An 11919-nucleotide genomic window follows, 5' to 3' on the forward strand; every position below is an offset into this window, starting at 1 on the left:
TACCTGACCTGGCGGAGACCTGTGCACCGAGGAGCCCTTTTTCTAGTTTGTGTGTGTTTCTGTTGTTTTTAATCATTCGAATGTTTCATGCAGTGGTGGAATGTCCCATTTCTCAAGTTTTCAAATGTATAATTTCTCAAGTTTTCAATGCGTCGCATTGCGACGCATTGTGAGCTTGTAGATCAGCTATTTTCAAATGGCCGAAATGTATAAGTGGGTAATGTATGTTTTGTAATAACAATCAAAATCTACAATGTAAGTAGTAACTAAAGTTTACAAATAATTGTAGTGGAGTAAAAGCATAATATTTGCCTCTGAGATGTAGTGGAGTAGAAGCAAAAGTACTGAAAACTGGAAATACTCCAGTAAAGTAAAAGCACCTCACCGCCCCAGACATGTTAAACAGGTTATATCTGCATCACGTGATACCTGGCTCCTTTGACCTTTTAAAAGCAAGCACCACCTCAACTGAGGATATATTGTATTTACTACATGTGTCCAGCCCAGTGAGCTACAGTATAAAGACAGTAGCTTCCACTTGTAACTACTGGAGCATTGTGGAGCATACTGGAGCATCCTAGACCATCCTGGAACATCCTGCAGCATACTGGACCATAGCTTGAGCTTACAACCCTCTTCAGACTGACTGCAGCCACAAACCCAACAGGTAATTAACCCTTGGTATATGGAGACAATGGAGGTTGTTGAGTTACTTAGTGGGAAATATGTTCTGGACAGCAGTGGTGGAAAAAGTCCTCAAATGTTTTACATAAGTAAAAGTATCAATACTGAAATACTCTGTTAGGGCGCGCTCTCACCAAAAGTTGGCTGGCCGCTGTTAAACGCAGGTTGTGCGCGGCCACAGTTTTTTGCAGCCAGCGGATTCTAAAAAAACGCTGTGACGCACCTGTCACTCACATTCAAGACCGTCCCCGTAGCCCACACCGCCACTAGGCACTAACCACTAGACAAAAAAATGCCTTAGCACTTTCACACTTGGGGTTCGTACATCGACATACACATTCAGATTTAAAATATAAAGTACTCACCCCATGGCCACGGATGTTACAATCATGTACGGGCCCTCATAAGTATCCGTATCTTCCGTATTGTTCAATAAAAAGCATTTTAGTACTTTCCACCACTGTCTGTGGGTCTTTCTGTCCATTTTTCACAAGTAATTGGATTGTTTAACTTTTGCCGGCATACAAGTGCTTTAGTTTGTTTGCTAAAGTTAGCAGAAATGAACATATAGGGCAGTTTAGCCTAATGTTAGTCACGTTGATTGATTGATTGAATGATTGATTGATTGATTGATTGAAAACTTTATTGGTAACACTTTAGAATAACTATCCGTTATAAGTAGTTAATAGATCATTCATAAACTGTTAGTTAATGAGTTATTAATGCCTTGTTAAGCATTAGTTAATAGTTAGTTAAGGATTGATAACTATCCGTTATAAGTAGTTAATAGATCATTCATAAACTGTTAGTTAATGAGTTATTAATGCCTTGTTAAGCATTAGTTAATAGTCAGTTAAGGATTAATAACAATGCCTTACAACATCTTAATATATAATTTATAAACCATTATTTAATGAGTTATTAATGCCTTGTTAAGCATTAGTTAATAGTCATTAAGGACTTGTAACCATGCCTTATAGATAGTTAATAGACTACTCACAAACTATTAGTTAATGAGTTAACAATGATTTGTTAATTATGTTTTAGTAGTATGTTAAGGATTTATAAATATGCCTTAGATAGATAATAGATCACTCACAAATGATTAGTTAACTGACTTATTAACTGTCTGCTAATGATGTATGACTGTCTTATCAATGCCTTATAACTAGTTAATAGATCATTTATAGACCATTAGTTAATGAGTTAATAATGTACTTGTTAAATATTTGTTAACAGTTAGTAAGGAGTTATAACTATTCCTTATAGATAAGGGATAGATTACTCACAAACTAACTACACCTTATATATGTTCAAACGATTATGAGAAAGCTATTAGTAACTCACTTATTAATGGCTAGTTAAGTATTTGTTAATGGTTAATATATAGTATTGGGTAGTTATTCTAAAGTTGCAACTACAACTCATTTACTAACATGAATTAAGTTTTTGTTAATGGTTAATATATGTTATTGGGTAGTTATTCTAAAGTTGCAGCTACTCCTCATTAACTAACATGAGTTAAGTATTTGTTAATAGTTAATATATGTTATTGGGTAGTTATTCTAAAGTTGCAGCTACTCCTCATTTACTAACATAAGTTAAGTATTTGTTAATAGTTAACATATGTTATTGGGTAGTTATTCTAAAGTTGCAACTACTCCTCATTTACTAACTATTAACAAATGCTTAACTTACCTTTTACAGATCAATTGTTAATCAGTGACACTTTGAACAACAGCAAATGGGTGGTACAGAAATTTGATGTGATACTGTGGACATATTTCACATGTTGGTACCTCAACCTTGTTCAATATTTTACAAAATAAATATCACAAATGAAATAGTGAACACTTTATTTTTAATGAATAAAGAAAACAATACACAAATAATAAATGCATCCATCTAAAATAACAATAGCCATCCCCATCATAACCCACCTTTACAGTCCAGATTACAAAGCTTTATCCAGTGGATATACAGTATAGCACACACATTAGCTTTAGCTTTATAGCAGGCCTTCTGCAGTAAAGCAGTATGGCCACAGTAACACCATGTGCTAAAATTGTAGCTACGCTAATATTGTAGCTAACAGGCTAAAAGTGTTCCCAAATTATAAATCTTACTCTTTTTCATCAAACAAACAAAAACGAATTATTTACATGAACTAATAAACACAACAGTTCATACAGTTGTCATGGTTTTGCACTACATCACCTGAAATGCATAAAATAGAATACACAATGGCATCAGATACAGAACAATGGTTCCTTCTCTTGTGTCTTGTTCACAATAACTGAACAACATCCTGCTCCTTTCAAAATAAAAGGCAGTTGAGCTTCAGAACTCCATTGAGACACACTGCCATCTACTGACGCAAAGTGGTATTGGTACTATATTACAGACTAGTGTAGTTACATGAACTGACAATAAAATAAAAATACAATAAAACATGCAATGAGGGGTCAATATTAAACACTTAACATTAAGAACACAGCCATGGCATGTGGCCAAATATGTTTCATATCACCACATAGGCTACATACTGTAATTATGCCTTAGGCATTATTGATCATTGTGAGCATTACTTACTGTAGCTAAACAACAGAACACAATGAACAGTAAAATGGCAATGTTTTTAACAGAGTATACTCGTAAACCTGGACTAAAGCTTAAAAACAAAAAGAACCACCATCAATCTTAGTCTGCTCTCATTTCCTTCTACTACACCAGATGTCTTTGCTAGAAATAGCAGATCTTGCTCACAGCATGTTGTAGATCATGCCATTTCTAATCTGATATTTCTACTGAGTGAAGAAAAACTCAAGAGAAATGCCCTATTTCAATATTACAGGCCATGACCAGAAATGGACTCATAAATTGACCCCTAGGTGTTTACTGGGCCTTTTTAGAAGCAATAACCCTCAATTTGAAATGTGTGAGGTTGCAATTATTTTCTTGCGTTTCTCTTCATTCGCCAGAAATATCCGGAATAGCAGATCTACAAGCTCACAACACGTTGAAATGCGTCTTGCTGTGAGCTTGTAGATCTGTAATTTCTTATCTGCCATTTATGGCGAATGTTCCATGTATATTCCATTTATTTTTATTTTATTGTCCTATACAGTTCAGTTCATGTAACTACACTAGTCTGTAATATAGTACCAATACCACTTTGCGTCAGTAGATGGCAGTGTGTCTCAATGGATTTCTGAAGCTCAACTGCCTTTTATTTTGAAAGGAGCAGGATGTTGTTCAGTTGTTGTGAACAAGACACAAGAGAAGGAACCATTGTTCTGTATCTGATGCCATTGTGTATTCTATTTTATGCATTTCAGGTGATGTAGTGCAAAACCATGACAACTGTATGAACTGTTGTGTTTATTAGTTCATGTAAATAATTCGTTTTTGTTTGTTTGATGAAAAAGAGTAAGATTTATAATTTGGGAACACTTTTAGCCTGTTAGCTACAATATTAGCATAGCTACAATTTTAACACATGGTGTTGCTGTGGCCATACTGCTTTACTGCAGAAGGCCTGCTATAAAGCTAAAGCTAATGTGTGTGCTATACTGTATATCCACTGGATAAAGCTATGTAATCTGGACTGTAAAGGTGGATTATGATGGGATTTGAAGGTATTCCTTTTGGTTATTTCTAATTACTGTATTACTGTTGATATGACTATTTCTTTATTTGCTATTGTTATTTTAGATGGATGCATTTATTATTTGTGTATTATTTTCTTTATTAATTATAAATAAATTGTTCACTTTCATCTGTGGTATTTCTTTTGTAAAATATTGAACAAGGTTGAGGTACCAAAATGTGAAATATGTCCACAGTATCACATAAAATTTCTGTACCACCCATTTGCTGTTGTACAAAGTGTCCCTGGTATTAGTAGATGGGAATCAAATCATTAACAATTGATCTGTAAAAGGTAAATTAAGCATTTGTTAATAGTTAGTAAATGAGGAGTAGTTGCAACTTTAGAATAACTACCCAATAACATAAATTAACCATTAACAAATACTTAACTCATGTTAGTTAATGAGGAGTAGTTCCAACTTTAGAATAACTACCCAATAACATAAATAAACCATTAACAAATACTTAACTCATGTTAGTAAATGAGGAATAGTTGCAACTTTAGAATAACTACCCAATAACATATATTAACCATTAACAAATACTTAACTAGCCATTAGTAAGTGAGTTACTAATAGCTTGCTCATAATCCTTTGAACATATATAAGGTGTAGTTAGTTTGTGAGTAATCTATCCCTTATCTATAAGGAATAGTTATAACTCCTTACTAACTGTTAACAAATATTTAACAAGTACATTATTAACTCATTAACTAATGGTCTATAAATGATCTATTAACTAGCTATAAGGCATTGATAAGACAGTCATACATCATTGGCAGACAGTTAGTAAGTCAGTTAACTAATCATTTGTGAGTGATCTATTATCTATCTAAGGCATATTTATAAATCCTTAACATACTACTAAAACATATTTAACAAATCATTGTTAACTCATTAACTAATAGTTTGTGAGTAGTTTATTAACTATCTATAAGACATGGTTACAAGTCCTTAACTAGCTGTTAACAAATATTTAACAAAACATTAATAACTCATTAAATAATGGTTTATAAATTATCTATTAAGATGTTATAAGGCATTGTTATTAATCCTTAACTGACTATTAACTAATGCTTAACAAGGCATTGATAACTCATTAATTAACAGTTTATGAATGATCTATTAACTACTTAAAACGGATAGTTATTAATCCTTAACTAACTATTAACTAATGCTTAACAAGGCATTAATAACTCATTAACTAACAGTTTATGAATGATCTATTAACTACTTATAACGGATAGTTATTCTAAAGTGTTACCACTTTATTAACAGTTTGCAAATAGTACAGTGGTACGATTATCTTCTGGCTGTCATTGGCTGAGCAGTCTGCCAATCCCCTGTGCACGTCAGTCATTGGCCCGATGCTGTTGGTCGCACCCAACTCAGTAAATACAAAATGTAATTGGAATGGACTTCAAACTGCCCCGCCCCGGTCCCGCCTCCGCTCCCCCATCCTCCCTGCAGAGTTTTGGAACAGAAAGCTCTTTTTCAGAGATTTGGGGAGAGAGCTGCCTGTGCTGCCGTACAGTATGTGACACTGAATCACAGTTTCAAAATAAAGTTTAACCATTGAAAATGATTTTCAGTCTTTCAACAATAAAGTTACAAGTTTCTAAAATGATCATGTTTCAAACATGGAAAACAAAATAATACCGTGGGAGAACAGTGCCAAAATGCATATTCTGAAACTGTGTTTGTGACAAATTTGAAACTATGATAATGCGTTGGCGAAACACTGTCAAATGTGTTTGCAGAGATTTGAAAAACGCTTTCGTCCTATCAAAACCTTTTTTCAGATTAGCATCCAGGGAGTGTGTGTGCAAAGTTTCGCTGCGATCAAGCCAACGGTGCCGGATATTAGCTGCTTGCAGACAGACGGGTCTTTTTAGATGGGGGTCCTCGGCCAAATACATATACATTTTGGGATCCTTAGCATGAAAATGTTTGAGAACCACTGGCATGGAAGACAAAAGTTCCAGCTGCTTGGTTGTATGGTGATAAGTGCTCTTAAACTTGGGAAGTGTGTTGCATTTACTGTGTGATCTTCTTTCCTCAGCATGATGACATATCTTTTTTTTATTTTACCTTTATTTTACCAAGTAGTCACTTAAATATATCTTTATCGAACAAGGCAATCAGACACTGCATTCATGTTTTGAGGCATTTTGTTCCAAAACATAGTTATAAAAGGCTATGACAGGCTGATCTGAAAAATTTGGGGCAGAGGTTCTGCTTTGGCATCCAGGGAGTGTGCATAGTTTCGCAGCGACTGGGCCAATAGACCACCGAAGTCCTGACGTCACTCGTTCATCCCCAGGTTCGTAAAGTAATTTCGCTATGGAGAATAACATTGGGTCATCATAGAATCGTCTCATATAAGAATTGTGGTCCAGAAATAAACAAACTGTCTCGGCATAATTGTCAGGGAGGAGGTTCTGTATCGTTTATGATAGTCAGTCACTTATATTTGATACAGTCTGTTTCTGGCGAAAATGTAACTAATTCGGCGGAAGTAACATTATCGTTTTCTCACCGTCAGTTGATGCTTCATATCCATAAGAGTCAAACCGCCGGGGTCACTGGTTTATTTTTGGAACACAGTTCTTATTTGACGCGATATTAAAGACATCTATGGGATTCAGAATGGGGGTGGAAAACCGCGAACCAGGTAGACAAACCAAGGATGTGTAAATTACGTCAGACTTCGGTGGTCTATGGTGCCGGAGATTAGCTGCTCACAGACAGAAGGACACACGGACGGAGGGACGGACAGGGTGCAAAACAAACATGTTATAATGTGCAGCCTGCCTGACTAATAAAGTGCCTTTCTCAAAGAAAAAGAAAGAGCGTCGGTGCCCTGCCCCGGGTCGGACGCATATTAATAATTAATGGTCAGGCTCGATTCGGGTCGGACACAAAGCTGTCAGTAACGGGACGTGTTCGGGCTAGGGGTGTGCCGATATATCGTCCCGTGATATATCGCGATACGTTTTCGTGACGATATGTATCGTTTTGGGGGGGAAAAATATCGTTTTGAATTATTTTTTTTTAATTTTTTTTTAACAATCATAATAATCATGCATGCAAACAGCCCCGAGGTGAAAAGGGTGACAACATGTTGTTGTTTTTTTTGGGTCAGGTGTCACACTATTGCCCTATTTGGATTCAAAACGGCTATTGTAGCTGAAAAGCTACAAGTTTGCATGTCTGAATAATGCAAAAAGAGAATTATTTGTTTGCATTTGCTTTTTTTCTCCCCCATATATTTTCATAATAAAAAAAGTGCGTATCGTATCGAAATCGTATCGAAGTTGTGAGCCCAATATCGTATCGTATCGTTTGGTGAAATTAGTGTAGCGGCACACCCCTAGTTCGGGCTGAAAAAAATCTTGCCGATCCCAGCTCTAAACCACACCACGCCAAAAGAGAGCATTAACTCATTTGTAGGTAAGTTCAATGCAGAGCAAAAATAAGCACACACAATTCGTTTTATAAGATTAACAATATACCCAGGCATGGCGTCAGTGGAGAGTAGCTTCAAAATCTGTATAGAAACTGTCACGTCCCCTTAGTTTTCTACACCCCCTTTTTTTTGTTTTAAAGTCTATGGTTGGAATAGTGCAGAGCACTAGGCCTATGGACATGATATCCAAAGCACTTATCAGCTTCAAAGGCTTTCTCTGTGGACACACACAGAAGGAGGGGGTAGAGTACAGCAGTGGTTCTCAACCTGTGGGTCGGGACAGATGACAGTAAAGTGACAATTTAAAAACCTTTAAGACCTTTTTAATACCTTTTTGTAATATAATTTATCAAATGAAAAAAGTCCATTACTGCATCAAAAGTAATCAACAAACTATACTTTAAAAACTGCTCAAACATTGGCCAAATTGTCAAATAACATAAGAGGCAAAAATGGTGAAAATAGCCGATCTACAAGCTCACAACGACTTGTGTTGCGAGGCGTTGTGAGCTTGTAGATCTGATATTTTCACAATATGTATCTGTGGGAACTGAGTCAAACTAAATGCAATGCCTCAACTCCTACAATTCCAATGCTTGTCAGGGTGGGGGGTCCCCAGTTCATATATAATTATTTTGGGGGGTCGCGTCCTGAAAACGTTGAGAACCACTGGATTAGAGGGTAGCTGGGCTGCTGAGGGGAGAAGCTCCCGTTAAATTAAATAAATATAACAGACTAATATACAGTAAAACTTTGACAACACTTTGGCCCTGGCTTTGACCCAGTGGCAGTGCTGAGAGTTCTTAAAACAATTCCTTCTAACTAATAATATTATTGCATACTCCGTGCCGACTGGTATCAACACAGCAGGCAGAATGAGACATTACATTTCTCCTGTAGGGAGAGTCTTATCAGACAGGATAGAGCAGCCAGTGACCTCACATAAAGAGAAGTAATCTGAGAATGCCTGACATTTTATATGAACTTCACATGAGTCAGGCCAGACATGACACTAGACAAATGAGTATTAAAAACACATCTATCAGCCCTTTTCTCAAATCCACTGTGGGTTCTCGGTTACATGAGGCAAGTATCCACTGCGGGTTCTCGGTTACATGAGGCAAGTATCCACTGCGGGTTCTCGGTAGCCTCGCGTGGCCAGACAATATCACACGACACACTGCGTGGATATTAGTCTGGTCTCTATCAACGATAGATTTTTTCCAAGGGGTGGTTACAAAAAGATCCAAATAAGGTGATAAGCCCGCCCACATTTGGATACTGGGCCCTGATTGGTCCCTCACGACTTCGGAGGGAGAGAAATGAAATCTCTATTGAGGGGGGCCAGACCTAATCTGCCGAGGGCTAAAGTGCGATGCAATTTTGCAAAGGCAGATTCGTCTGGAACCAGGCTAGGTTCTCGGTTACATGAGGCAAGTATCCACTGCGGGTTCTCGGTTACATGAGGCAAGTATCCACTGCGGGTTCTCGGTTACATGAGGCAAGTATCCACTGCGGGTTCTCGGTAGCCTCGCGTGGCCAGACAATATCACACGACACACTGCGTGGATATTAGTCTGGTCTCTATCAACGATAGATTTTTTCCAAGGGGTGGTTACAAAAAGATCCAAATAAGGTGATAAGCCCGCCCACATTTGGATACTGGGCCCTGATTGGTCCCTCACGACTTCGGAGGGAGAGAAATGAAATCTCTATTGAGGGGGGCCAGACCTAATCTGCCGAGGGCTAAAGTGCGATGCAATTTTGCAAAGGCAGATTCGTCTGGAACCAGGCTAGGTTCTCGGTTACATGAGGCAAGTATCCACTGCGGGTTCTCGGTTACATGAGGCAAGTATCCACTGCGGGTTCTCGGTTATGAGGCAAGTATCCACTGCGGGTTCGCGGTTTCTCGGCAAGTAAGTAGTGTCCCATAGGCTGTAACATGACTTAATAGTGATGTGTGAACGAAGGTGGGGAGCTACGAATGATTGATTTAGAGATGAAGGTGTCGGGGATTGTAGGTTGACTTTAGGACACAACGATGGGTGACTGATCTATCAGCCCTTTTCTCAAATCCACTGTGGGTTCTCGGTTACATGAGGCAAGTATCCACTCCGGGTTCTCGGTTACATGAGGCAAGTATCCACTGCGGGTTCTCGGTTACATGAGGCAAGTATCCACTGCGGGTTCTCGGTTATGAGGCAAGTATCCACTGCGGGTTCGCGGTTTCTCGGCAAGTAAGTAGTGTCCCATAGGCTGTAACATGACTTAATAGTGATGTGTGAACCAAGGTGGGGAGCTACGAATGATTGATTTAGAGATGAAGGTGTCGGGGATTGTAGGTTGACTTTAGGACACAACGATGGGTGACTGATCTATAGCCAGTAATGCAACTTAACATGTGATGGACTCATTATGCAAAGCTCCAAGCTACAAGCTCACAATGCGTCACATCAAGAGCATTGACGGGTAATTTCAAATGGCCGAAATGTATATACTATACAGTAGGGTTGAAGTGGTTAATGTGGGCACATCTAAAAATAATTTTAAAAATTGTTTTTTTTTCTTCTTTCTATTGCAATTATGTCATATCTCCTATCCAAAAACTAGCCTTATTATTTTAATATTCAATAAAACAAAGTTACCTCATGACATAATTATTTTATAATGGGGGTGTTTGCGGGGGCCACGGAAAAACATCTTGCTTAGGGCCACCAGAATCCTTGGGCCGGCCTGGGGAGAGCCCCAAAATGAGCTCATGCTTCCTTCAATGCATGAGTGTAGCCTGGTTCCAGACAAATCTGCCATTGCAAAAAAAAAAATGATTAAGTCCGGCCCTCTCAATAGAAATTGTATGTCTCTCCCTCCGAAGTTGTGAGGGACCAATCAGGGCCCAGTATGCACATAATGCCTCTGGTTTATCACCAGTCAAACTAAATAAGTCAAACTAAATCAGTCAAACTAAATGCAATGCCTCAACTCCTACAATTCCAAGTGCTTGTCAGGGTGGGGGGTCCCCAGTTCATATATAATTTATGTTTGCATATAGAGGCAAGACAATGCACTTTTGTTCTGCACTCATTCTAACCACAATAATAGCAAAACAACAGCTACTGTAGGCTATGACTCAGATTATGATACTGTACTGTAACTTACAGTATGTAAAAGGGGGTGTAACTGATATGAGAATGTATATCAAAATAACGGTTATTGTCTCCGCCAGGCCGAAAGGCATGGCGAGAGAGTATGTTTTACCCCCTGTCTGTCCGTCCATCCGTCCGTGTGTCATTCTGTCTTGTCTGTGTACAGCTAATCTCTGGCACCGTTGGCTTGATCGCAGCGAAACTGTGCACACACAGTCCCTGGATGCCAAAGCCGAACCTCTGCTCCAAATTTTTCACATGGGCCTTTTATAGCGCCACCAGGAGGCCGATTTGTGCAAAACACATTTTTGAACAGTACTCCTACAAATTTTGGCCAAAAATCCACCAAATCGGTACACAGTATCTCTATAGTCATTAAAAGAAACGGCTCATTTCAGATTTTTCATATTCCATCCTGATTGGCAAAAATTGTCTTTCAAAGTTTGCAGGAGTACTCTGTTTCGAACAAAATCCCTCAAATCATGAACACAACATGCAATTTCCGTGAAATTTTGCACACACATTCCCATTAGGCCGAGGAAGAAATGCCATTTGAAAATGTTCAAATCAGCCTCATGGTGGCGCTGTAACAGGCCGATCCGTGTTTTTACCTATAACTGCACCGATCAGTGTAAAACTTTGTATGCACACTCTCTAGAGGCCAAGGACAAACCTTTGCCCTGCATTTTTCACATTTGCCTTTTATAGCGTCACCAGGAGGCAGACTTATGTAAAACACATTTTTTGATATTAAGCCTTCATATTTGATCCAAATTTCACGCAAATCGGTACACATGATCTCTATAGTCATGTGATCAAGACGGATCTGTTTGATTTTTCATATGCCATCCTGATTGGCTAACATTGACATGTAATGTTTGCAGGAGTGGCCCGTTTTGAACAAAATGCCGCAAATCATGAATGCAGCGTCCGATTACGGTGAAACTTTGAACGCACATTCACACTATGTTGA

Source organism: Gymnoscopelus microlampas, assembly GCF_963454915.1.
Source record: "Gymnoscopelus microlampas genome assembly, chromosome: 11".
Classification (NCBI taxonomy): domain Eukaryota; kingdom Metazoa; phylum Chordata; class Actinopteri; order Myctophiformes; family Myctophidae; genus Gymnoscopelus; species Gymnoscopelus microlampas.